Below are 25,569 nucleotides of genomic sequence, written 5' to 3' on the forward strand. Positions count from 1 at the left end.
TTAAAGCAGAATCATATTGGTACTATCCCGAGTGCAGCATCCTAGAATATGGTTGCTTCCATCACCTCTAATTATGCAGTATTGCACCCTGTGCCAGGAGCGGTGCCAGGTGCTCTTCATCTGTTGTCCACTTAATTTTCGCTAAAACACTAAGACATGTATGGAACATCACACAGAGCAGAATGCTTTTCCACTAGCGCATCACATAAAGTCGCATTGATGACCAAAGTAGTGATGCTCAAAAGGATCAGAATAGTGGTAATATCTGACAGTGATCTAAGGGTTTTATATGTATTAACCTGTTTAATCATCTTAAACCCTGTGTAATAAGTACGATTGTTACCTTCGTTTTATAGACGAAGAGTCTGGGGTCCCGAGGCCCTTCTCGGTGTCACAAAGCTTGGCAGTGGCAGTGCTGGGCACCGAAGGCAGGCATTCTGACTCTGGAGCCTTTTAAAAAATAGTAGAATTTGTTTTAAGATAAAGAAACCACTATTGATTTCTTCCCTCGATAGTCAATGAATTACTAAAATCAGAAATTATTATGAAATGCATAGCCTCTGTTATTAAATAGGGCTTAGGTCACAGGTGGCAAACACTAGGCCCTTGGGCCGAATCTGGCCTCCACCTTGTTTTATTTGGCCCAGCACCTTGTTTCTACCCGGTGGCAGTGCCGAGCTCTTTGCCCCTAGTTAAGGAATAGTTACATTTACAAAGTCCTAACATTACATTTGGCCCTTTGAAGGGGACCTTGAAGCTGATTTGGCCCTCGGTGAAAATGAGTTTGACACCGTGGCTTAGGTGATTTCCACAATTTGAATCTTTCTAGAAAGCTTTGATAATTAGATTTTAGTTCTAATTTTGACATTTCCTTTTTCACACCATCAGAATCATTTATTTGAATCAAGTAATTGGAATACTTTTCTCTTTGCCAGGACCCTGTGCTGGTATTTTTAAAATATATTACTTCACTTAATGCTCAGAATAATTTTATTCTTTGAGAGCTGAAGAAAGTGAGCCCCACAGAACTAACTCATAAGGACAGATTCCAGTTGCTTGGGTTCAGCAGCTGGAGTCCCAGCAAGGCCCCTGTATTCCTGGAGCGCAGAGGCCAGCGCCCTCCCACATGTCAGCAAAGCTTTCCAGCTGAAGTGGTGCAGGGTATCCAGCTGTTGCTTGTTTGGTAGGGAAAAGCCTTCCCATCCCACGTAGGGGGCCAGGAAGGAAGTGGCTGATGAGGGGTGGGGACGGCAGGGTGCTGAGCCAGTCCTTCTGCTTTGGGTCACCTGGCAGGAAGGGCCACACAGAGCAGAGGTTATCTTCATCTTTGCCTCTTCCCACATCCCTGGCCACCCCCACACCTGGCTATGCTTTTTCTGCCATTGCCCCTTTCTCGGGTCTGGTTTCCTGAGCTCACTCTAAAAGGCAGGAGGCTGTGCTGGCTTCTCCTTGAGCGAGCTCAGAAGTCAGGAGCTCCCCAAGTTCCTGTGTCAGGAGACACAGGACAGCTGAGGCTGGAGTGCCTTTCTCTAACCTGCCTGCCATGGCTCCTGTGTCGCTGGCAGAAGCTGGGCAGACACTGCTTTCTTTCAGCAACCGAACACCAGTGTCTGAGATCATGTTACAGGAAAAGGGAACCGTTCTCTACTGGGCAGCTGGGTTCAGAACCCCCATGGTCTTCTAGTGATGCTTAGAATGGGCCCTTGGTTGGTTTCTAACTTTTATAAGATTTCAACCCTTAACTGGCTGTGATGGCTCTTGAACATGTGCACCCTTCTCTGTCCTTGATTCCATTTACAGGAGGCAGTTTGGGTAGGTCTCTGCAGGGGGCAGCCATAAGCTTTCTGCGTGTTTTGCTGCTAATGTATGGGATGGTACAGAAATGCCTCTCTGGGCAATTGACATTTGAGTAGATTTAAAGGAAGTTTAGGATCGAACTCTACAGCAAGAGTGTTTTTAGGAAGAGGGAGGAGGAGGCACAAAGGCCCTGGGGTTGGAGCGTTTACTGTGATTAGGGAAAGGCTCGTGAGTCTCTAGTGAGGAGGGGGACAGTGGTGGGAGGTGAGTTCAGAGAGGCACCTGGAGAGCGGATGCTGCAGGGTCCTGTCAGTACCTGGAAGGCAGAATTGATTCCTCTAAAGTATTATTTTGGGCTGGCAAGAATGATCAGTCAATTTCCCCAGGATCCCTACTGGCTTCTGTGTCTTTGCCTTTAATTATGCCTTTCTTTCAGTGTATCTTGCACTTGCCCTTGGCCTCTGTTGATTGTGCGATGGAAAACTTTTCCCCTACAGCACTAACAGCACAACAGTCCTCACTGGAAGCTTCAAGGACTGTATCTTTCTTTACAAGCTAGCTCTTCTTATAAGCTGGAAAATGACATCAGAGCTCATTTACTCTCCACTCTCCCCGCCTCACGACTCCCATCAGGTGAGATCTGCCTCCCATGAGCCCCTGGCGTACCATACCTGCATCGGGTCGGGGCGGCCTCCTGCTCTCTCCTCCCTCTGGGGCAAGTGTGTGAGTCCTCTGTGGTGCCTCCTGCCTGGGAGCCCTGGGTAACTGTGAACTTGGATGCGGTGATTTGCCTCCTTACACTTTGCCCCCCTTACGCTTTGCCCTTCCAAAGAGAGATGTCATAGCCAAGTCCCCAGCCTATGGCAGCAAGGTGACCATGTTCATGTGCTTACTGACTGCTGAGTAACCCTCCTGCAAGGATACATTCAGCATCCTCATCTCTGTGGCTGTGTTCTCAGGACCCAGCCACATCCATCTGAGTCGTCCAGCTTAGCTCCAAACAAGAATTAGAGTGAGACATGATGGCGCGTTGTTGATTCTCTTTAAAAGTTGTGAAGGTACGGGATAGTGGATATTTAATGAGCCCCTGCAAGATGGCAGGTGCTGACAGTGCCTCATTTCTGGTCCAGAAATTTATTTATTATCATTCATAGCCTGAAGCTTGGAGGTCAAAGCATCTGCTTCCAGCTGACATTGAAGTTGACTGGGAGAGGGAGCAGGGCTTTATGTCCTCCCTCCTGCATGTGACTGTGACCGTGTGATGGCCAAGACTCACTTTCCCAGTGGGATCTTTGCTGGCTTTTATGGCCCTTCGCGACAAGGCCCAAGGAGCCAGGGGTCATTATTGCTCTTAAGCGCCCACTTACTCGGCACTAGGTCACAGACAGGCTCAGAAATGCCTTTGAATTCAGAGTTAATGCAGAGCAGGCACACAGGCTCATGTTATTTTGTTTTATTCTTCAATATTTCCTTTTCTTGTTTAGAATATTGTCATCCTTTCCCTCCCTTCCCCCTCCCATCACTCTTTCCCTCTGAGTGCAGGACGGCTGAAGTCCTGTGTTAAATTGGTTTGGCTTTCCAGGCACCTCTGCCCACCCAACTCCTCCTGCAACGACCCTAAGGCTTTTTAAGATCCTCTTGGCCTGCCCTGCTGAGACACCACAGCCACAGATGTTGCACCCCTCTCCCACACTGCCCCCGCCTCAGTGACATGGTACTGCCTGTGCACGTGGAGCTCGGAAGCAGCTGGGCCCACACAATGCACATTTTCATCTTGGCATCTCGGAGTGGCCTGGCAGCTTCGGCCATTTAGAACCCAGCTGGTGCCGGGGTTGCTGGGTCACCCGCAGAGGTGATTTTGCCACTTTGTACTAATGAACAGATTTCAATCCTTGGACCTTCTGAGGGCCTGCTGCTCTCACCTTGTCTTCTGACAGTCTTGTGATGAGAGACACTAGAGATAGCCACACAGTTTAATGAAAGCAGGCAGGATGCCACTGCTGATGTTTTAAATAGCATTCTGCCACGCTAGCTTTGTGCCCTGGACAAGTTACTTAACCTGTCTGAGCCGCTCCTTCCATGGCTCTGAACTGAAGTCCATAATTCCTACGCCTGGCAGTCATGCCAGGATTCAGTGAGGTAATGTTTGTGGAAAGCACCGCTTCCAGGCCTTGGCACACCAAACGTGCTCAGTAGATAATTAACTTCTTTTCCTTTCTCGGATCTAGGATCCCAGGCAGGAGAAGAAAAGGCCAAATAAACTTCAAGGCATGCTGCTCTGCTCTGTGCAGTGACTGCGCTTGGCAGATTTCAGATACTTTAAAACACAAGTAAAAGAACTTTAATTAATGCCCTTGTTTGTGGTTTGGTTTGGTCACATCAGTAACTGATTTGAGAATGCCACCCGCCCTCTTGCTGCTGCAAAGTGAAGGGCTGGCCAGGAGTCAAAAACAAAGTCAGTACTTTTTCCTGGAACTTTCAAGTCCCCTGCCTTGGACTCACAGGGATGGGGTGGGCAGTGTCATCTGAACAGGATGTGGCTCAGGGACTGGGCTATTGAGTCAGTGCAGGCTGCTTGCATTCTCATTATATCTTCAGTGTCTTCGGCCTCTGTAGCCATACTTACTGCTGCTCTCTGCTTTTGTTCACTTAATTTCACTGTGCACTTCCTGTTACACAAATGAGAAATGCCTAACTGTGATTTGTGACATTGGGATTGTTAGAGTGTTTAGTGTGACTCTGTAGTCACACTGCCTGGATCCCAGTCTCTGCTCTCCCTCATGTTTATGGCCTTGAACATAAAAAACCTCAGTTTCTTTATCTGCAAAACCGAGTAGTGACATTGAATTGTATGAGGATCAATCTATAAAAGTGCCTACTTAGCACAGAACCTGCTTCAGAATAAGTGCTCAGTAAAAAATTGCTCACATTAATATCAATAAAATTTGAGCATTTATTGTCACAGAACAAGTGTATTCCTGCTAAGTGGATATTGTTGGTTCCCTGTACAGTGAACCATCATTCCTTGACTGAGGTTAGGACATTCGAGATGCAGATAAAAGTAAGTTCTGTACTGTCACCAGGGAAGGACGGTGAGTGATCCCTCTGAGTGTGGAAGTGTGTCTGTAGCATTTCGTGGGGTTCACAGCACCATTTGCCTCCCCTCAGGTTGTAACTTACCGCCCATCTCTTCTCTCAGCCCCTAAGTTTCCCTGGGTCTCTGGACCTGTGCTCACACCAGCCTTCCGTCCACTCACGGGTCATTGTGGCCATAGGCACTGGGTGGCAGGTTATGCTTGTCAAGTGCAGCGCTGGTTTCTTCTATGAGTTTACTGGCCTAGAAAGTCCATATAACGAAGGCTCATTTCAAATGAGATTGCTAGGCACTTAGTGTCAAGTGTGAGCATCGTTATTTACCCCTAGGCTCTGCTCTTACTCAGCTGTATAACAGCACGGTGAGCCTGGCATCCTGTGTATTCACTCAGGCCGTTAGCCCGGGCAGATCACCATGTCAGTCAGAGTGACGTGTGATACTTGAATTTTGTTCCTTTTCCTTTGTAGGTTGTTTAAGAGATTTCATTTGGCATCATTTAAAATTGTTATTTTATGACATCTAGTTTGAGGACAAATGTCCTCAACAACTTCCTGTTACATTTAAGAATAACTTCCAGGAAAGATGATCTACAGTTTTCTGAATTTTGGAGTCTAGGAAACATTGTAGCATTAATTTCTTGCTAAAACAAAATAACTGAAATTGAGTAGCTCACCCTTTGTTTACATGCCCAGTACTCTGCATATATTTTTACCAACATGACTATATGTGTAAATATGTGTAGTTTATAAGTATGTACATATTTAACATGTGGAATATAGAAAGGTTGAGATGATGTTTTGCTCCCTCTGTACTATCACTAATCATTGTCCCCCAGTATTTTATCATGTAAAACTTTCAACATGTAAAGAAGTCGAATTATCTAGTTAATAGCCATGTACCATTATAATTACTCTACAGTGAACATCTTGCTATATTTGCTTTATCGTAAAATTATCCATCTCTCCATCACGGTATCCATCCATTTCCATTCTTTTGTTATATTTCGAAGTAGAGTCCATGCTGCCCCTAACTGTGGCCTTGTGCTCAGTTTTCAGGAAGCATGTTGGGTCTTCTCGAGCCTCCCCTGACCCTCCCTCTTGTAGAGACCTTGACACCTCCTCATGGCCATCTGAAGGCTAACGAGCAGGCACAGAACCCTGCCAGTTGTCTTCCCCAGGCTTTCTCCCTCTGTGTCTGGCCTTGTCGATCCTGATTCTCACATTGCCTTTTGCAGGAAGGGCATTCAAAGGGCTGTATCAGCATTCTTACTGCCTCGATCAATGAGACTTAACTAGATCCCCCAGGAAAGACTGTCTGCTCCCCACCCTTTTGCACATGCCGGATAAAGGCTCTGGCAGACACCAGCTGCAGAAGCAGACTGGTTTAGCCTGAGAGACAGAGAGAGACAGGTAGATCCTGATGCTGATCTGTTGCTCCACTTACTTATGCACCCATTGGTTGGCTCTTGTATGAGCTTGACTGGGGATTGGACCTGCAGCCTTGGTGTATCGGGATGACATTCTACCCAGCTGAGCTACCTGGCCAGGGCCCTTCTTTATTTTTATTGTCACCATGATTTTTGGCATTTAGTATAGTGTCTGGCTAGTAATAGGTGCTCAATTAATACTAAAGAGAGAGACAAGATAAATTAGATTCAGATTAAGTTCCAGAACAGTGCTCTCCGACAGAGCTGTCCGTGATGGTGGAACTGTGCCGCACTGCTGCTGTCCTGTGGGGTAGCCACTAGCCACGTGTGCCTAATGAGCACTTGGCCTGTGGGTAGTGCCCCTGCAGAAATGCATTTAAACTTTTATTCAATCTCAGGGTAAACTTACAGTATATATAGTCATGTGTGGTTAGTGGCTACCATATTGAACAGCACATTCTCTGAATAATCTAGTGTTCAGCAGTTGTGATTCAGTTGGTCTAGTGTAGGCATTATTTTTCAAACATCTGCAGGTGATTAACATGCAGTCAGAATTGAGAATCATAGGACTAGAACTTTCAGGGCTGTAGTTTCTCATTCACTCACTCACTCATCCATCCACCCACCCCACCCACCCCACCCACCCCACCCACCTATCCATCTGCATGCTTCCCCAAACCCCTCACCTACCCAGTCCACCCATTGTCTACCTTTCCTCCCTCTCTCCCTTCCATCCAGCAAGTAAATAAAGGTATCCCCGGCTTTTTGAAAGTTTGCGTTAGGCAACTTTCACTTTTGTGGAAGCTCTACATTAGTACAGAGGGTTCTCAGTTTATGATTGTTGACTTATTATTTTCCTGTTTTATATTGGTATAAAAACAGTACACATTTAGTAGAAACCAGCTCGGCCAAGATATGATGTTTGTGAGGGTTATCAAAAGCATTTTTCACCTAGGATATTTTCGGTTTACAGTGGATTCATCAGGTCATAACCCCATTGTAAGTCAGGGAGAACCTATACATATTTTCACAAACTTAAACCTGAAGAGCATTTTCGCCTACGGGAGAAGGGCAGAAAGTGAAGGTAGCCTGTGGCATTGATTGGTTCTGCATGAGCCGTTGTGGAGGCGCGAGGGTGCTGCCACTGAGCTCCTTCCCCTGGACCACAGTTGGCGTCCCGCCCCAGCGCTCTGAGATGCGTCTCTGGGCATCTGGGCTTCATCTCCATTTACTTTGTGCATCCCATAGCAGATGTGTCCTACCGTATCAGAAAAACTTAAGAAGACTTGTAAGGGGGTTACTCTTGGTGTAAAACTGAGTGTAATGAAGTGCACGTAGTTTGATTTTGTTGTTTTTTTTGGTGTAGGAACACTAAACAATCTTTTTTATGTAAATTAATGCTAATTGACTCTTTGCTTAATGCCATTTTGACTTATAAAAGGTTTCATAGGAAGGCTGTGCTCTGGGATTGGGGGGAAGCAGTAATAAATTCCAGTTACATGCTACCTACTCTTCTAGGCACTAGCAGTCAACAAGAAGACAGAGGTCTGGAGTGTCAGCTTGCATGCTAGTGGGGGAATAGATAATATAAAAACACACGACACACCCTTTCCAGATTGGGTACCTGAGTGCGGAGAGAAGAACAGAGGGGCTTGTTTAAGGAAAGCCCCCTCAGGAGGGGACACCTGAGCTCAGACCTGCTTGGTGAGAAGGAGACAGCCGTGCCATCATCTGGGATGAGATGGTTCCAGGCAGAGGGAGCAGCCACTTGTCTGGATGCCTGGCCTGTTTGTGAAACAGCAAGGAGGCCAGTATTGTTGGAAGGGTGAGCATGGGGACTGTGGTAGGACATGACCTTGGAGAGGAGGCAGGGTAGGATGTTTTGCGACCTTGCAGACTGGGCTGCAGGGTTAGGGCTTCTTTCTATGTGCTATGGGGAACCGTAGGAAGATAATAAGCAATGCCTCCTGCCCTTGAAGTACCTCCTTCATTGCCACACAGTGTATGTGGGTGATGGGGAGGGGCAGGGCAGGGTGGTGGGAGCTCAGGGAAGGGGACAGACAGAGAAGACCAGACAGATGGGGTCCACCAACGTAGAGCCCACAGAACTTACTGATGGAATGGGATACATGTTGAAGGTCACAGGTTTTGTCTGCCCCTCCTCAAACACAGACACAGTGAGACTGGATATTTGGAGTCCCACTGACTGAAGAAGCTAACCTTCCTTCCATCTCTGTGCAGAAGGCTGCTAAGAAGCCTTGTGATGCCAAGGAAAGGAGGTTCTGGGTTATAAAGCACATAGCCTGAGGCAGCGTTTCTCTGACTTGAATGTGCACATCACAGAATCTGACACAGGAGGGCTGGGCCTGGACTGAGATTTTGCATTTCTAAAATGCTCTCAGGGATTTCAGTGATAACCTGTGCTTGAGCCCACTTTGCCCAGCAAGGACTAACCCCTATATAACATGCCCCTGATGCGCAGAGGCACAAAGCACCGACCCCCCAGACAGAGCTTGTGTGTTTTAGGAGCAGGCGGTAGCTAGAAGGCACAACTTGGGAGTCGGAGGCTCAAGGATGAGGCTCTTTTACTGGACCCACACAGGAACCTTGGGCTGGTGGCTGTGAGTCCTCTCCAGAGACTTGCGGAATTTGCTCCCTGCTCCTTTGTCTGTTCTTCAGGAACAGAGTTCCTTGGCAATTATTTCACAGCCTGTAGCAGTGTAGGCAGGTTTCTTCAAGTCCAATCTCCAGAGGTACATTTAAAGGGACGTATTTTACATGAACAAGAAGGCTGTAAAGCAGAATGACCCGTGGGCAAGGAAGCATGTGCCTTCCTATGTATATGCAGTGTTTTATATTATTAGCACAATACATTTACTTGGTGTGTGGGGTGGGGGTGAGAAATGAGACTTGATTACCTGAGATATTAGCAATAGCAACGATTAGTTTCAGCAGAGAGGAAGTGAGATTCCAAAGCAGGGCCTCAAGCTATGGGTCCGTTCCTTAATGAGAAGGGAAAGGAAGTGACAAGAAGTTTAATATGATGCATTTCACTGCAGAGCATTAGTGTAAGTAAAACCTATTACCAGACTGTAGGATTTAGGGCTGTTTTGAAACACATGTACTCCCTTGTAGAAGGGCCTAGTTCAACCATATTGATCGTCCAGGACTAGCACAGAATGTTTTATTGGGGCAGGATTCTATATGGAAGCTTTTTGTAAATGAAACTAACATTTGATTACTGGGAGAAAATTACAGTGACTTTTCATCTGGTTTCCCCGTCAATACCATTGATTCATGGTGCTTCCGGGAGTTCTTAATAATCTGTCCCATTTCATTTGATATGAGATATTGAAGCTATTTTCTGGACTCCTCCAGTCTAAACATTTAGGGTTATTGTACCAAGCTTGCGCTCCAGCTTTCTTCTGTCTAGTCTGTTGGTTTCCTACATGCTACGGCATTTATCATTAAATGATAAGGTTATTAAGGTTATTAAATCATCAGGTGGCAGTTTGCATTTTTATTATGTTTGCTACCTCTGATTAGTGCAGATACTCCCTTTAGAGCCCCCATGGACTTTTCTTTTTAAAACTCTCAGAGCAGGGGACATTGAACTGTCTCAACCCCCCTCAGTGAAAATGACTGATAAACTCTTTTTGCTGATTGGGCAGCTACTCAGTAAAGCCACTCATTCTGTTTGTGGTTTTACTCCCCAAAGAAGCCTGATTTCTCCAATTCCTAAGGTTTGTTTTTCCCTCTTTTTATTTTTCTTCTCTTTATGGAATTACAGCCAGCTCCAGATATAGCTGCTTAAAAGGAAGAAACAAGTATGGCCTGAGTGATCCCATAATGAAACATCTTCAGTTTATGATACAGTCCCAGAATTAAGGCAGGGGCTTTTCTTGGTGGGGCTTTTTTTTTTTTTTTTTTTAGATTTTATTTATTTATTTTTTAGAGCGAGGGAAAGGGAAGGAGAAAGAGAGGGAGAGAAGCATCAGTGTGCGGTTACCTCTCACGCACCCTCAACTGGGAACCTGACCCACAACCCAGGCATGTGCCCTGACTGAGAATCGGACTGGCAGCCCGTTGGTTCACAGGCCCACACTTAGTCCACGGAGCCACACCAGCCAGTGCTTGTTTTTATAGACATACTTCCAACATAAGCATATGCATCTCTGTACCTTGTACTCTGTAAACCAGCACATTACTTTCTCGAAGATTGACAGTGGTGGTGGTTTGCCAACAAAATAAAAGTCATATCCAAATTTGGGGAGGGGCTTCCCAGTGTGAGAAAAGGGAAGCCTTACATGAGGTGTGCCGTATCTTGTAAGAGAGTGGTCAGAACTGTCCTTAGAACATGTCTCTAAGATGTGATTCTGCCAAGTTGTGTCACAGGCTTGGGTTGAAATCCTGTCTGTACCACTTTTTAGCTGTGTGATCTTAGGAAAGATAGGTAACTATTGTGATCTTGAACCTCCTCCAGAAAATAGCATAATGCCTTTTAAGCAGCTGGAAAGTTGTGAAGTTGACATAAAGTAGGTTAGGTTCTTACCACAGTGTTTGACATAGTCTGTACAGATCGTTCCTTTTACAAGAAAACAAAAATATGAAGAAATTGGATCTGACAACTAATCTGTTGCCCTGGTTTGTGTATTCTTTGGAGCAAAACAAAAAAATGAAGAGCCTTGTCCTGATTGCTCACCATTTCCTTCATCTTGCCTCTTTCACCTGCCCCAGCTCACTCTGCTTCAGGTGAATTTTCTGCCGATGCAAATGCCAGGGCTGTCATCGCCATAAAACCAGTCTCCCTGGACACTGGCAGTCGGTGGATTGGTTTGCTCCCAGGTGCCGGGCCCAGGCTCCAGCAGCAGTGTGCCAGGGCCTGCGATTGCAAGAGCGACTCCTCTGTTTTCTGACCTGTCCAGATGTCCTGCACAGGGTGACATGTGAGCATGAGGAGGTCTGTGGGAGCTGTGATGAGCAGAGCCAGGGGAAGCTGAGCAGGAGAGGGAGTCTCTGCTCGACAGAGTTCACTAAGGAAACGTTGAGTGGGGTGCAGACAGCAAGCGCTCGTGGTTCGTTTCCGGTGTTCTCGGCTTGTGTGAAGCACATCTTATTTTCCCAGCATGAAGTGGAAGGGAGATAACGTGACCCAGTTAACATGGTAGGAGTCCAGCATTCCCTGCGGGTGCATCCGCCGACCGTTCATCACTCAGCCAGCTCCCTTCTCAAGGACAGAGCCATGACTTGAGGTCACCGGTACCTGGAGCAAAATGTCAGCTCTCAGGTCCCCAGTTAGGCAGTAGCCACTTTCTTACTGAGGTGAAGAACGTACCACTCTGTACGTTCAACTGGGGAGCCAAGCGTCTGTTCTAGACACTGGAGATTACAGACTTTCCCAAGAATGCATTTTCTTTTGCCTTTGATAATATTTCTGACACCATGTTAGACCTGCTTTTCAGTGCAGTTTCCCCAAATCATGTGTGCCTCCCAGCTTCAGGCTTTTAATGGACACGAAACATCTGATTTCCAGAATTTTTCTCCTTGTGCCACCCAGCTCTGTTACTCTCTGACCTCCAGAGCCAGTTTGGTCTCCTCTGACAGGGCCAGGAAGGCTGCACTCACCTCTTCATTTCCAGTTGGTCTGCAGAAAGTCACGGAGGCGTCTCACATTTAGATCCACGAGGTGCTGGTGTAACATTCAGCAGGTCGGTGTCACCATCTTGTCTTTACTGTGAGACCCCCGAGCTTGCCTTCTCGGTGGAGGGAGAGTTGCTTCTCCTGGGTGGGGGAGGCGCACAAAAACTTACTCTGTGTAAAGCATCAATATACATACAGTATTTAAACAGATATTCAGTATGTCTGTGATATTACAATTTTATGGGGGGATGGGCATTTGGAAGAAAGGTCCAAAAAGGCTCTTGGAGGGGTGATAATGAAAAAGGGTTGAAAACACCACTCCACATGTCTACTCTTTCTGCCTCATAGTTTCCATTCACAAAAAATAGTGCCTAAAGGGAAATACTGTGCTGTCTACTGAGGGGGAAGGAGTAGGCAGGAGCAGTTCTGGAAGGAGGGAGAGGCTGGTGTGTTTCCAGCCGACTTGCTGATCAGAACGCGGTGGGGAAAGTCATCCACGAGTTTTAACATCTGAATCTCTTGGAGAGATTTCAAAATAACAACTCCTGAGTCCCACCCTAAGTGTATCCCAGAATCTTGGGGAGTCATGGACATCACTTGGGCAGTTCCTCAATAGCCAGACCAACACTAAGTCTGCAGCCACTGATCCAGAGCAAGAAGAGAAAGTGGCTTAGATTAGGAACTGACTTAGGGCCAGAAAGTGAGACCTGTCTGTATGCCTTTCCCGCCTCACCTCGCCTCACCTTGCCTCACCTCGCCTCACCTCACCTCGCCTCGCCTCGCCTCACCTCTCCTCCCCTCCCCTCCCCTCCCCTCACCTCCCCTCCCCTCCCCTCACCTCACCTCACCTCACCTCACCTCTCCTCACCTCTCCTCACCTNATGGACATCACTTGGGCAGTTCCTCAATAGCCAGACCAACACTAAGTCTGCAGCCACTGATCCAGAGCAAGAAGAGAAAGTGGCTTAGATTAGGAACTGACCTAGGGCCAGAAAGTGAGACCTGTCTGTATGCCTTTCTCGCCTCACCTCGCCTCGCCTCGCCTCGCCTCACCTCTCCTCCCCTCCCCTCCCCTCTCCTCACCTCTCCTCACCTCTCCTCACCTCTCCTCACCTCTCCTCACCTCACCTCACCTCTCCTCACCTCTCCTCACCTCTCCTCCCCTCCCCTCCCCTCCCCTCACCTCTCCTCACCTCTCCTCACCTCTCCTCACCTCACCTCACCTCACCTCACCTCACCTCACCTCACCTCACCTCACCTCTCCTCACCTCTCCTCACCTCTCCTCACCTCTCCTCACTTTTGTGCTTTGGCAAACTGGATGGTGTGTGTGTGGTTCACCAAACATTCCCCAGCCTTTCCCGCCTTGATGCATTTGCTTCTTAGATTCCCTGCACTTGTATTCGCCTTGCTTCAGTTTAACCTACCCACATTTGACTTGTTCTGCGAGACCTGGCTTCAGTGGTTGCCCTTGCAGGAAACCTGTCTCCAATATCCCCAACCCCTCCCCGCTTTTCTTATTGTACTTAGCAATTCTGCCTCACATTTGGGCTATTTATATATACACATTGTCTTTGTTGTGTTTTATCCAGGTATAATTTATATACCAGGAGGTTCATGTGTTCTAACTACAAATTAAGTGAGCATTAGTGAATTTATTCAGTTGTACAGCCATCACCACAGTCGTTTTATAACCTTTCCATCTCTAAGCAGTTTTCTCACGTCTGCATTTTCCTCAAGACAGGTCCGCCCCACTGCCAGCCCCAGGCAGCCTGCTTCCTTTCTCCGTAGATTTGCCTATTCTGGACATTGTATATAAATGGAATAATAGAGTATATAGTCTTTTACATCTTGCTTCTTCAATTAGCATAATCTTTTTAAGATTAATCTGCCTTGTATGTATGTATTGGCAGTTTGTTTCATTTTGTTGCTGAATACTATTTCTTGGTATTGGAATTTAGTAGGTATTGGATTCACTGGATTGGATTAGTATTAGATTTGTGTATACACCACATTTTGTTTATCCACTTATACATGTGTTTTCAATTCTCTGGGGCAGATTGAGGGTAGAATTGCTGGGTTGTGTGGTAAATAGATATACTTTCACTTACATACTTTTTTAACTGCCCATTTGTTTTCCAAAGTGACTAGAACCATTTCATCTTTGACATCCCACCAGTCGTGTGTGCGTGTTTCCACACATCCATGTGCGTGCTTGCTGTTGTCTGTGTTCTTTGTTATGTCCCTTTTCACAGGCAGGTAGTGGAACCTTGTGATTTTTATTTGGATTCTCCTAAAGACTAATGATGCTAAGCATCTTTTCAAATTCATATGAGACATTTGTATGTTGTCTTTAGTAAAATGTCTATTCAAATTACTTGCCTTTGGAGGAAAAATGGGTTGTCTATCATTTTATTTCTGAGTTTTAACATTGGAAGAAGTATTGTTCAAATCATCTTTATCTTCACTGATTTTGTCTAGTTGTTTTATCAGTTATTGAATGGAATATTAACAGCCTCAACTGTTATCATTGAATTGTTTATTTCTCCTCTGATTTTGTCAATTTTTGCCTTTGTATTATTTTGGGGGCCCTGTTGAGAGGTTAGTGTGGTTGGGTTTATATCTGTCATATTTGTTTCATGCCTCATGTCTTTTTTTATGTCTTTGTTCTTCTGTCTTTACTGTCTTTCTGTGTTAAATAGATATTTTCTCATATTTCATTTTAATTCCTTTTCACAATGTGTTTTCAGTCTTTTTCTTAATGAGTGCCTCCACAATGTACATCTGAAGTTGTCACAGTCTGCTCTGGATCGGTAGGATCTTCATTCCTGTAGAAATGGAAACTTTGCCCCTGTGTAGCTCCATTTCCCGCCCTTTGTGCTGCCGCCATCCTTTTACATCTGTCTGTGTTCTGAATTGAACAATGCATAGTTAGTTTTTCTTACGCAATCCTATTCCTTTTAAAGAAGTTAAGAGGAAATACATATATTTGTGTGGCTTTTTGTATTTATCCACATATTCAAATTTTCTGGCACTCTTTGCTTTTTAGTGTATATTTGTGTATATATTTGAGTTTCTGTGTGGTGTCATTTCTTTTCCACCTAAAGGAATTCCTTTAGTGTTTTTGCAAGGAGGATTTGCAGGCGAGATCAGATAGCCTTTGCCTTCAAGGAGCTTTCAGCCTTCATGAGGGGTGTCAGACATGCCAAAGTAGCGCTGGCTGTGTGGGAGTCTGCAGCAAGTGGTTGCCCAGGAGAAGGCGGGGGGTGGGGGGGTGTTCACAGAGGAGGTGGCATTTGAACTGCCTGCTGCTGCTGGGTAAGTTGGGATTTCAGGGGTGAGTGAAGTGGGGCTGGTGGTATTTTGGCCCATTTGCAGGCCAGGGAATGGGAAAGATCCAGGCCATTGTAGCAATATGCGCATAGGGATGGATTGCTGCAGGAGGCCTGTGCGAGGCAGAAGGCAGTGAGATCTCCAAGGGTCTGTCACCACAAGACAAGGAGGGTGGGCTTTTCCAGGTGGCAGGGGCCATCACTGGAGAGTTTGGAGCAGAGAATAAAGTGGGGGTGGATCAAATGAGGTAGGACAGGAAAGAGGACAGTGACCAGTACAGGTGTACTTGGGAGACTTCAGGGGTGAGCAACAGAGCTGAGGACAGTGGGGCCTGCAGGGGAAGCCGTGGGAGAGAGTGTGAGAGGAGGGGGAGCGGGGGTCCATGGGGTGTGAAGCCAGGAGTGGCTGTCAGGTTAGTGGGGCTTGGGACCCATTTTCTTCTCATCTCTGTTTATCTTGTACAGACAGACCATCGGGTGTACAAGCTTGGTAACCATATTATTTTCTCATCAGCTTATTTGTGGGGTGCATTCTGAGAGAGGATATATAATTAGGTGGATGTAGTTTGTCTTGGTGTTTAGGGCTTAACCCTACCTGTCTGGTGGTGTGCTCTTGAGGAATTTGTGTATGTGGATTTTGTACCTTGCCCTGGTAGAGTATTGTACTCCTGTGGAATAACAGGTAAATTTCAAGTCCACGAAGAGAAAGAAATTAAATACTCACGTGCAGCACTGGCATCCCACATCTTCGCTCCAGTGTGGCTATAGGCTTGAGCCTGAGACTCCTGGTAAGCAAAGCAAAAAGGGAAATACAGCTATAATCACACTGTTTAATAACCTTTGGTTGTAGGTAGCAAGGTTGAGGAAAGCAATAAAAATAGTTGCTAGGAGAAGCAGAGCTTTCTCTGTACTTAATTGAAAGCATATTGGTATTTCTGAAAGTATAAATGCATACATATATATTGTATATATATATATATATATAGTTTTTCCCAAGGGATGTCCATTATTTATAACAAAGATTCCATAGTTTCCATAGTCAGAGGAGTGTCAAGAATTACTACATAATATATATTTCAATGGAAGACCAAAAGTCAGTTTTACCATTTGGAAGTCTCTCCTAAGGCTTATAGTAAAGAAACCTGCTTACCTGTTTTCATCCCAAAGTTTTCAAAATTGTATATGACGTCATAACTCTTTTCTTCTGTGCATAACTTTTAACAGTATCAAGATTTTTTTCTTAACAGCAAGTTTGGTTACGCTTAGGGCTTGCTCCGTTGGCCTACCTGAGAGAGTCCATTAGCTTTCCCATCCAGGTCAGGGCATCTCACAGAGACAGAGTGACTTGTGCGTCTCTGTGTTCTGGTGGAGAAGCTTTGCTCGCCCTTGGTGAATGTTGCCTGTTTCCGTTATCTTCTCGGTTTCACTGTGAGTTGGTGTAACCCTATCCCCTGGGATTAGTTCCGGGCATGGCACGGGTGCTCAGTGTGAGGTTTTACAATTTTTCTGACAGCCCAGACCCTAGGACATGCAGAGAAGCTTGATTCAGTGAGAACAGTTCCGCCTGGGGAGGGGGTGTTTGTGTACATGAGTCATTAGCATGTGGGACAGGAATCTCTTTCTTACAACTGTGTCTGCCCCCCCATGCAGTTTTGTTGAAAGGTGAGGAAATCATGTAAGTCCTCTTGTTCTTGAAGTTTCTGTAATAAAAACAGACCTGGCAGCACATGAATTGTGAGTTGAAAAATTACCTGAAGTTGTGTGAAAGATGCTAAACACAAACTATTAATAATAGCCAGCCTGGTGTAAAACCTTCTGATATAAAAATGTACAGCTTGATTACCGAGTAGAAGAAAATTTTACTACTTTGCCCCAACAGAGATGGGGAATTTTTGCATTTCTGTGAGGAATCACTGAGATACAAAAATCAATCATGAGATTTATAAGTAGGAAGCAATCAAATTTAGAGATTTTTTTAAAAGAAGAGAATCATAAAATGTTACACATTATCATAGAATTAATTGAACATAAGATTTCACTAAATATAAAGAATAATAAAAATATGCATCTGATGTACTTTAGGGCCATTCAGGAAACAGAGTTATTGTGAGAATAAATTGATGAGAGAAACTAAGACACGGGGTGTAGAGGGAAAGATAGTCTGAGGAATGCAGGGCTTGGCAGAAACCGAGTCAATAGAGAACAATGAGGCCTCCCTAAAGAAAGCCAGCTAAGATGCTCACTCTCAGGATGATCGGAGAAAGTGACGGTGCTTCTTTAAACCCAGGTGGGGGGAACCTGATGGGTTCTCAGGATATCGCCGTAAGGGAGGGCAAAGCCGCATTGCGCATTCGCAACCCCGGCCGGCATCACCACAGTCACAGTGACGACTGTTGCACGGGGTGCTGTCCCCCCATTGCAACCTCGTGGCACACTGTGAGGTCAGAACTGTCATCTCCATGCCATGCACAGGAAAAAGGAGTTATAGGTACCTGAGCCTCACAGTTACTATGTGGCTCTCAGAATCTCCCATGGTTTCTGTCTGCCCCTCTTCCTGCCTTGTGTGGGGACTTGGGTTCTGGATTCACAAGTGGATGCCTTGTACCTTGAATCACCTGTGCCTTGAATCACTTGCTCCAAGGAGCTGCTGTTCAGATGAAAAGCACAACCGCACAGTTTGCCTCACACAGTGAAACTGCCGCTGTGGCTTCATCAGGGGGAAGTGCTCCCCTGGCTTCGATGGCCAAATCCCTTTCCTGCTTTACTGCAAGAAGACAGGTCCTTGGCCCGTGAGAGAGGAAACTGAAGTTAGCTTTCAAATGACTTTTATGGATTAAAAAACAAACAAACTTGCATTTAAGTTGTAACATTTTTTCTGTCAGCAAGAGGAGTGTTTCACAGACTTGTTATAAATGGCCAGCGTTTTTATTATAGACATAGGAATAACATGATTTCCCACACTGTACTGACAGAGCTTGGGGCTAACGCAAACTTACTGCTCCTTCTTGATAAAATTCGATCGGAACACAGCTATGCTCATCGTTTATGTGTTGCCTGTGGGTGCTGCTTTTGTGCTAGGAGGTGTCAAGTAGCTGCTACTGGGACCATGTTGCTTAGAAGCCTAAAATGTTAACTTTCTAGCCCTTTACAGAAAAAAAAGAGCACCCTCCCATTCCAGGGTCCTTTGTGTGACTTCAGTCTTATGTGGGGTTTACGTCTCCTGGACTGCTCCTCACCGGCTGCCCAACAGGGGCCCTGTTGCTGGGCATGTGGCTTTTTTAAAATATATTTTATTGATTACGCTATTACAGCTGTCCCATTTCCCCCCCTTTATTCCCTTCCACCCTGCACACCCCCTCTCACCCACATTCCCCCTGCCTTAAGTTCATGTCCATGTGTCATAAGTTCTTTAGCTTCTGCATTTCCCATACTATGCTTGCCCTCCCCGTCTATTTTCTACCTACCATCTATGCTACTTATTCTCTGTACCTTTCCCCCCTTCTTCTCCTCCTACTTCCCTGTTGCTAACCCTCCATGTGATCTCCATTTCTGTGGTTCTGTTCCTGTTCTAGTTGTTTGCTTAGTTTGCTTTAATTTTAGGTGTGGTTGTTAATAACTGTGAATTTGCTGTCTTTTTACTGTTCATATTTCTTGTCTTCTTTTTCTTAGATATGTCCCTTTAACATTTCATATAATAAGGGTTTGGTGATGATGACCTCCTTGAACTTGACCTTATCTGAAAAGTGTTTTATCTGCCCTTCCATTCTAAATGAAAGCTTTGCTGGATAGAGCAATCTTGGATGTAGGTCCTTGCCTTTCATGACTTGGAATCCTTCTTTCCAGCCCCTTCTTGCCTGTAAGGTCTCTTTTGAGAAATCAGCTGACAGTCTGATGGGAACTCCTTTGTAGGTGACTTTCCTCTTATGTCTTGCTGCTTCTAGAATTCTCTCATTCATTTTAATCTTGGCTAACGTAATTATGATGTGCTTTGGTGTGTTCGTCCTTGGGTCCACCTTCTTTGGGACTCTCTGAGCTTCCTGGACTTCCTGAAAGTCTATTTCCTTTTCCAGATTGGGGAAGTTCTCCTTTATTATTTGTTCAAATAACTTTTCCACTTGTTGTTCTTCCTTTTCTTCTGGCACCTCTATAATTTGGGTGTTGGAATATTTAAAAATGTCCTGGGGGTTCTTAAGCCTGTCCTCGTTTTTTGAATTCTTGTTTCTTCATTCTTTTCTATTTGATTGTTTCTTTCTTCCTTCTTTCTGGTCCACTCCATTGATTTGTGTCCCAGTTTTCTTCCCGTCACTATTGCATTTCTTCCCTGTGCATTTTCCTTCATTTAACTTAGTGTAGCCTTCATTTTTTCATCTAATTTGGGGCCAGAATCAACCAGTTCTGTGAGCATCCTGATCACGAGTGCTTTGAACTGTGCATCTGATAGGTTGGCTATCTCTTGGTTGCTTAATTAAAAGTATTGGCTCTGGAGCTTTGATCTGTTCTTCTGTTTGAGCACCCCTCCTTTTTTTTTGGTCTGCTCACGAAGTGAGGGTTGGAGCCTTAGGTGTTCACCAAAGCTGGTCAACCCAGTCGCTGTGTTGTGACACTGTATGTGGGGGCGGGGTCCAAGAGGGAACAATGGTGCTTGCTCCACTCTCTTGGCTTTCAGTCCCTTCTGCAGCTTCCCACAGGCAAATTGGCCCCTTCTAGTGCTGGTTCCCGGGTGGGTGGGCTTGTGTGTGTTCTAGGACCCTGTGGGTCTCTCCAACGAACTCTCCTGTGAGGCTGGGAGTCTCTCCCAGGACCTCAACCCCCATAAGTGTTTTCAATCAGTGCTTTTAGGCTTCATTTTCTGGTTCTGGGGCCCTAGGTTGCTTGGTCTGTCTTGCTGCCCATTTTCGCCTGGTTTATCTGCACACGAATGTGTGTCCCCGGTTAGCCAACTGCCTTGTGTGCCTCACTGGGTGTGCTCATTGCCACCCTGTGCCCGGATCTGCCAGCAGCTACCTGCGCACCCAGATCCATCAGCCACCACTTTTTCCTGCCACAACCCCTTTCCGCCCACCACTGACTCAGTCCCTCTTACCTGTCTGGGTGAATGGTTGTCGGACTTCCATACAGTTCAATTTTCTGTCAGTTTTGGGTTTTTTTTGTTTCTAAATTTTGTTGTCCTTAATTTTGGTTGTGCAAGGAGGCACAGCGTGTCTACTTAGTCCTCCATCTTGGCCGGAAATCCTCCTGGGCATGTAGTTTGAGGCTGCAGCTTCTTCCAGGTCCCTGGGGGAAGCCTGCTGGGGCCTGTCATCATGCCCCACAGAGCAGAATTGTCTTTATTTGGAGGCATCACACATAGACGCCCTTCTTGGACGTTCCACCAGCATTACCCTGCTGAAGCCTCATTTCTCACTGGTACTGTTGAAACTGGGCAGTTTCTTCTCACTCTGAACTTTGCAGCAATGCCAGTATAGCGTTGCTGAGGGATGGCTCCTGCTCAAGAACCTCCCTTGGCTCCCCAGTGACTTCCAAACCAAGGATAGACCCCTAGTATGTCTTTAAGGCCATTTTATCTGAGATGACTTCTCACAGTGCTGTGTAGTCAAAAGAGGCCTTTTCTTTCCCCAGGGGGTGTCTGAACTTGCCTTCCACCAGGCAAAGTTCACTCCTCAGGCCACTGATATTTTCTCTGGGAATGTTGTGGTACCCCCTTTGCTCCCTCCACATCTGTTACAGTTCAGGTGATTTCTGTTGTATCCAGACATATTCTACATGCAGTCTGTTCTATTCCCTCCAGCCCTTTCCCACTCTGTCATAGGCACTGGTAGAGGCTGTGTTATGATTTGATTGTGTCTTTCTGCTCTCTTCAGACTGTGAACTCCCACAGGCCAGGCCTGGTCTTTGTCATTGTTAGGTTTCTAGCATGTCCCACGGAGCAGGCAATGCACATGGAATTGAACTGGAGCGTGCACACCGGTGATGAAGGCACCTGTTTTGTGTGCACCTCCTCTGTGCCAGCTGTGATCACATAACACTCAAAGCATTGTTGTCTGCTGCACAGATTTGGAAATAGGCTCAGAACAACTGACTTGGCCAAGTGCTATCAAAACTAGATTTTTTTCCACTAAAAATATTTTAAAATTAAGGTTTAAAATTGTGCAAAGTGGATATGTCATAAGTGTTTAGGTCACTGCACTGTAACATATGGATATATGTGTGTACCTCCCATCTGTCAAAGGCAGGTTTGACCAGGAGGCTCCTGCGCTCCAGTGCCACACCAGGGTGGCCAGGTTGCACCGCTGCAGATGTCCGGGCACATATATCCCCTCTGTGCTGTCCATACAGATGTCTGTGCACACACACACCTGGACTTGACTGCATATTGGAGTCAGCTGGGGAGCTTTGAAACTTCTCGTGCTTGGACCCAGCTCCCACAGGTTAATTACATCAGCGTCCTGGTACGGTGGGACGCGTGGACGAGTGCATGTGATTCGGTTCAGGTGCAGGCCCCACTGCTCCAGGCAAAATAAGAAAGTGGGAGGGCTCATGAGACCAGTCGAGCTTTAGATGCTGCTCTGAAGAACCTGGCTTCTTACTGCATTCCTGATAACCGGACCCTTAGGAAGGTGAACAGAGCTCATTTGTACCTGGCCGAGGTCTCTGATGCCTCCTGTCATGTGCCATTGGTGGCAGCATGAGCTGATGGCCTCTGCAGCTGCCCTGGCTGTACTTCGGCCCATAGGAGGTGAGTCTTTCCAGAGTGCAGCCCTCCTTTCCCAGACAGGGGAGCATTTCTCTGTGGCCTGGAAATGAGGGGGCACTTTCGACTTGCACCTAGTTTGAAAAAAACAAGCTCTTTCATCCTGAGCAGGGTGGGTTTGCTGTAGAGAGGGATTCCGGGGGAGGAGCAGTTCTCAAAGCGCTGGCCTCCTGATCAGCCCTACCCGGGAGCTTGTGAAAACTGTGAGTTCTCAGTCCCCTTGCAGCCCCGGGGAGTCACACACTCTGCGCTTGGAGCCCGGCAGGCTGATGGCCTCCGGGTGACTTTGCTGCCAACAGTGGCTGGGAACCACAGCTCTAGGTGGACGGTGAGTGCATGTTGGGCCCCTGCAATGCCAGTGGTGTGGTACTCAGCCCTGGGCGGACATCAGAGACCCAGGAGCTTTCTGAACCCTCAGGCTCCTGGACCTCATCTCAGGGTTTGGGAATCTGTAGGTGTTTTTCTTCCAGGTGCTCCAGGAGATTTCAGAATGCAAGCTTGTGTTTTCTTGAGTTCTGGTAGTAGGGACCTGAGAAATACTGCATTCTTCTGGTGATAACTTCATACTCATTTGGCACAAGGCGAGGGCGCTTCCTTTTCTGTTTTCCTCCTGGAGTTCTGTCTCCTCCGTCTCTCATCGGGATGGTTTCCATCAGTTCTGCTTTGCACTATGTGGAGATAGTCATTCCCTTGAGCGCACATGTTCCTCATCCCTGGATTGTTCGCTGCCAATAAAAGCCACACCTGGGCCTCGTGGCCTCGTGCGTGCTTAATTAGTTCGTCTTTTCAAAGTCGGGTTTTAAGTGACTGAAGACATTAGGCTGTGATCTCATTGATCCACCAAGCACAGTGCAGATGGGCGTCCCTGAGGCTGAGTCAAGGAGGTAAAGACCCTGCTTCTTCCTGTCACCCCTGCGGGTTACCCTGCCAAGAGCAGGTTTGAGGCAGGACAAGAGCTGCAGGCGCAGGCATCAGCGCTCTCTGACAGAGATGGTTATTTTTCTTTTGCCAGCAACTGTCTCTATCCCATCCACCCTATCTGTCATCATAAATATCTATACCTGTGTGATAGTTTATGACAGGGCACACCTGTTCAAATGGAGCAGTTGTCATGTTTTAGATATGCTGCCAAGTGTGGATGTCATTAAGCCTCGTGGCAGGAGTGAAGTGGGGCTGCCGCTCTGACCTCGCCCGCCTGCCCACTCTTCCTGCCACTCTCACTGCCCTTCTCTCATGGCGGTGGTCACCAGGCTGCAGACCCACCAGACTGCTCGAAGCGACTCGAGTGCATCAAGGGAACCCTGCCGCAATGTGCCCGTTTTTGTATCCGGCCTTTTCTGGGCATCTCTTAATACTCGCCACAAAGGCCTGGGGGAAACCCCAAGGCCCCCATCTCCCAGGCAGTCAGGCTGCCTGCCTTGGGGTTCCCTCCAGCACTGCATTGCCTAACAGCCTCTGGTGGAACACACGTTCCATCATGCTTGTTTGTGTTACGAAGGAAAGGGGTGCATAAATAAAGCCTGTGTTTTCACTCGCCCAGACCTTTCAGAACATTTGGGGGAGTATTTGAAAGCCATTTTAGTGAGTTTCTTTTCTCGACAATTGCAAATACTTGGTGTTTGAAAACAGTGACCTGGACACGTAAGTAGGGCCGGCTGCGTTGTGAGCTGGCCTTGACTGGGTTAGACTGGAAACGGGAATCCGCATTGGAGTGCCCGTGCTCGAGGGGTGTACAGATGTCCTCTCGTAGGTCACAGATGGGGGGCTGGGGCCTGTGCCAGTGTTGGGAGAGCGCTCTCCTGAGCTCCCCCAGCACCAGTGCTGAAGGACTCACCACAGTGTGTTCTTATGTTAGCGCTATGCAGTGTGCAGAACCGCTGGGAGATCTTCAACCAAAATCGCAGGGCCTAGGCTTCTCCTGACTAATTGGTCAGAAACTGGGAGGGCCCAGGCATCTGAAATTTTTAGTGCTTTCCAAGTGCAATGGGAGCCTCAGGGCTAAAGGAGTCTATTTAAATGTGTGGAATTGGGAGTAAGGCTAAGAAGAATCATTTGGGCTATAGTTAGTTTCTGTAATAAAGGCACATAGAACATCACACGTGTACATTGTGGATGCATGCAGGCACGTGTGCCTGAGCACTGTGGGGAGGTTGTGGGTGCGTGGGCGTTGACTACAGTGTGCGTGTTTATACACCTGGAGGAAGGCTAGATCCATGGGACTCCCGCACCTCCCCTGCCTTAGCACCGCCCCACCATGATGAGCTGACAGAGCCAGTCTCCCCAAAGATAGAATTCTGCCTCTGCCGTGCTCAAACTGTTTTGTTCATTTCCATTGCACCGTATTGACTCAGGTCTTTTCTTCTCTCTTAATTACAGCCCAGCTTTTTTCTCTGCTGGCATTCCTTCACTCTTCCACTACCCATTATCCACAGGAGTCGTACCTGGTATCACTCCTATGCTTGGAAAACCTTTGAAGTTCCCTGATGACCTCAGATAAATAAGGGTTACAGCTAGCCCTCACCTGGCACTTACACATACATGTTCTTGACTCCTGACACCAGCCCTAAGAGGTAGCGTTCTTATTCCCATTCTACAGATGGGAAGGTGAAAGCATAGTGTCTTGTCTGAGGTCGCAGAGTCAGGGTGGACCTAGGCTTTCTGGTCCCAGAGCCCTGGCTCTGCACCCCTCTGCTTGGCTGCTTGTCCATAGACTCTCCTGCCAGGGAGAGAGCTGCTCTGTAAAGGGACTGTGCGTACATTAGTTCTAACCTTCACATCCATCCTGGTAGGTAGATACTACTCTTACCTCATGGAAATCATGGCCTGAACAGGTTAAGTAATTTGGCCAAAGTCCCAGAGCTAATAAAGGAACTACGAGGTGGGATTCAGACCAGGTGTTCCTCCTGCCGTGATCTGCATGGGATGGCCTCATCAGGGCGGCTCTTGTGGCACCGTACAATTTGTCCCCAGTGCACCTTTCCTAGTACTTTCCCTTCCAGTATTAGGTCATGCCACCTGATTTTGCTCACGCCGTTCCCTTTGCGGGAGAGTTCTTCACCACCCAGCTGGGGCTGTGAGGTCTCCCGTGACAGGAGCTGTGTCTTGCTCATAAACCTGTGAGGAACCTGCAAACAGCAAGAGAGAAAGGCCATTTATGTTTTCTCTTCACCTCAAGAAACCTGAAAGTGAAGATCTCCTCTTGGCCCCACCCCCAGCGCGATGTTTGCATCATTACTGTAACATCCAGTTGCTTGGTTTCCAGTTGGGTTCATGTGTACCTTTCTGCTTGGTGGCATCTTGAGTCTGGGTGTCATCTCTTCCTTATTTTTTGTCTTTTGTGTCTAGGGCGTTTTCCAACCAATAACAGATATTCAGTAAATATTTGTTAAGTGAGCAAATGTAAGGCAGGCAAAAATACAAAGGTGGGGGAAATCATAAAAATATTCCATGGCGGGGGGGGCTAAGTGGGGCATAGACCAGTAAGGAGTGTATTTACCTGGCAGCCCTTAGGGAGCATGTCTACATTGTTTG

The 25,569-nt window shown here is 46.8% G+C and overlaps 1 protein-coding gene across 2 annotated transcripts in view; it reads left to right on the plus strand.

Annotated features, from left to right (window-relative positions):
* The window catches only part of SLCO3A1 (solute carrier organic anion transporter family member 3A1), a 208,663-nt gene that overhangs the window by 25,113 nt on the left and 157,981 nt on the right, over nt 1-25,569 (plus strand). The gene's annotated exons all lie outside the window — the stretch shown is intronic.

The sequence above is a fragment of the Sturnira hondurensis genome, unplaced genomic scaffold, assembly GCF_014824575.4.
Source record: "Sturnira hondurensis isolate 20B ecotype Veracruz unplaced genomic scaffold, ASM1482457v3 Scaffold0007865, whole genome shotgun sequence".
Classification (NCBI taxonomy): domain Eukaryota; kingdom Metazoa; phylum Chordata; class Mammalia; order Chiroptera; family Phyllostomidae; genus Sturnira; species Sturnira hondurensis.